Source organism: Carassius gibelio, chromosome B22 (assembly GCF_023724105.1).
Source record: "Carassius gibelio isolate Cgi1373 ecotype wild population from Czech Republic chromosome B22, carGib1.2-hapl.c, whole genome shotgun sequence".
In the NCBI taxonomy this organism is placed as follows: Eukaryota; Metazoa; Chordata; class Actinopteri; order Cypriniformes; family Cyprinidae; genus Carassius; species Carassius gibelio.
In genome coordinates this window covers 52,321,265-52,323,606 of record NC_068417.1, presented here as the reverse complement: position 1 = coordinate 52,323,606, position 2,342 = coordinate 52,321,265, and the positions used below count along the sequence as shown (strand labels likewise).

The window sequence follows — 2,342 nt, the reverse complement described above, 5'->3', positions numbered from 1 at the left end:
ACAGCGTGCCTCGAAAAAACAACTGTTATGTTATTCTAGGGCTGAAACGATTCCTCAAGTAACTCGATTACAAAAAAATTCCTCTGCCTCGAAGCCTCTTTTAATTTATTTTAAATCTCACGTCAGGTTCTTTGGCACTGATTTTTTTTAATGTGACACAACGAGTTTACGCCAACCACAAAGTGGAAGGAGACACAAGCACTGCGTCCGAAATGCTATACTGCAAGGAGTCAGCAATATTTTGATTTGAGGGCGTGGGCAAACGTAAAGTGATGTAAAGTGACATTCAGCCAAGTATGGTGACCCATACTCAGAATTTGTGCTCTGCATTTAACCCATCCAAAGTGCACACATACAGAGCAGGGAACACACACACACACTGTGAACACACACCCGGAGCAGTACACACACTGAACACACACCCGGAGCAGTGGGCAGCCATTTATGCTGCGGCGCCCGGGGAGCAGTTGGGGGCTCGATGCCTTGCTCAAGGGCACCTAAGTCGTGGTATTGAAGGTGGAGAGAGAACTGTACATGCACTCCCTCCACCTACAATTCCTGCCGGCCCGGGACTTGAACTCACAACCTTTCGATTGGGAGTCCAACTCGCTAACCATTAGGCCACAACTTCCCAAAAAAGATGGAGCGCTCCACAGATTTGCGTGTCATCCTTTCGCAGGGGCCATGCTAGTCTTCTCCAATTTTTGTATATGTGCCGCCGTGGCGAGCAGAACGTCGTGGCGTGTGTCCATTGCAAGATAGAGCTGGCATACCACAACTAGGGCCCTATGATTTCCGCAATGCAGAAAACGCGGAGGGAATCGTGAAATCCAGTCATAAAAATTTACAGTTTAACGCAGAATGGCAAGGAATTTGCCAAATTTTTTATGAATTCAATAAAAATAGGTCATTGCACTTACATCAAATTACGATATGGACGAATATCTGTAAATATTAAGCCGGAATAGTCTGTTAAAATATGAATCCTGCATGTTATATGTGTCTCTGTTAATGAACGGTGCAGAAGCGCCTCTTCATTCATTAAACACACGTAAGCGCGCATTAAGCTCGCGGTGAATTCAGCGTCTGCTGTCTCACTAAATAAGAACGTGAAAACATGAACAACATCTCCAGAACTGCTCTGACAGTCACTTCATGAGCATTTGACCGTTTGATTTGGGTAAAACTAGTGTCACATCACATACACAGAACTGTAAAGGTGCATCAACCCATCAAAATAAAAGTCCAGTTAAATACTGTTGTTCAGCAGAATGTACGTAGCTTATCACTAAAAACTTTTTTTTTTTTTAAGTTTTAATCCCACAACATTTCTTCCATGTTTTATTTTTTTAATAGTAAATCCCCTTTGTTTACCAAAAAGTTAAGTACATTTTCAATAATTAAAAGATAAATTAACTTTAATGTTTTATGTGTTTAATGTACATCTCAGAAAATGCTTTATTTAAAACCCCAGCTGAATGGCACTTAAATGCACTTAATTCATCTGTCAACTTTGTCATTGTTCACAGTACAAATACAGAAAGAGAAACAATGGGTAATAATTAAATGTTTATTTTTCATGTATGCATTGCATTCTATGCATTTAAAAAATAAAAATAAAAACATTTTTCTAAAAAGGAAACTTAGTTGTTCATTTTAAGAGACCCAGGAGTCTTTTTCTCTTGCATAATTAATATTGCACTTTAATTAAGCAAAAACACATTTTATCTGATTAATCGATGGAATTTTTGGTAGAATACTCGATTACTAAAATATTCGATAGCTACAGTCCTATGTTATTCTAACGCTAATATAGCTTCCTTTTTAGTGGGCCCTTTAAATGCTTGCTATTAACTTGTTTGAAGGTGGTTCTTCTCAAAATTGACAGCGGTGTGTTCATGACACTAACGTTAACCATTCAACTTCGAGTAGCTGCGTCAGAAATGATTAACCATAGGGAACATGTAAATAAATCTGAGCTGAACAAGCGCTTTTTTTTTTTTACAGATTATTTCAAAGCAGCTTTACAGACATAACAGAACAATTTTGTAATAATATTGTTAAATATAAGTAGGTAATAGGTAATACCTATTGCTTGACAAAAATATATATATATATTATATATAAGTCTAATGATGACATGAGTAATGATACATGGTGATATTAATAATCTCTCTTTCTGCCCTACAGATGGCTGAAAAAGGTGAATGCTGTAGCAGCAAAGTGTGGGACTACTTCTGCAAATACTTTAAATTTAGTATTATAATTTATTTACAGTACGCACACATAAACTGTTAAAACCAGCTTCAACTGGAAGAAAGTAAAAGAGTTAAATGTTTAAA

General features: G+C 37.3%; 1 pseudogene; it reads right to left on the bottom strand.

Moving 5' to 3' along the window:
- Window positions 1–634: 634 nt before the first annotated feature.
- Window positions 635–727, bottom strand: LOC128008595 (uncharacterized; annotated as a pseudogene).
- Between the last annotated feature and the right edge of the window lie 1,615 nt (window positions 728–2,342).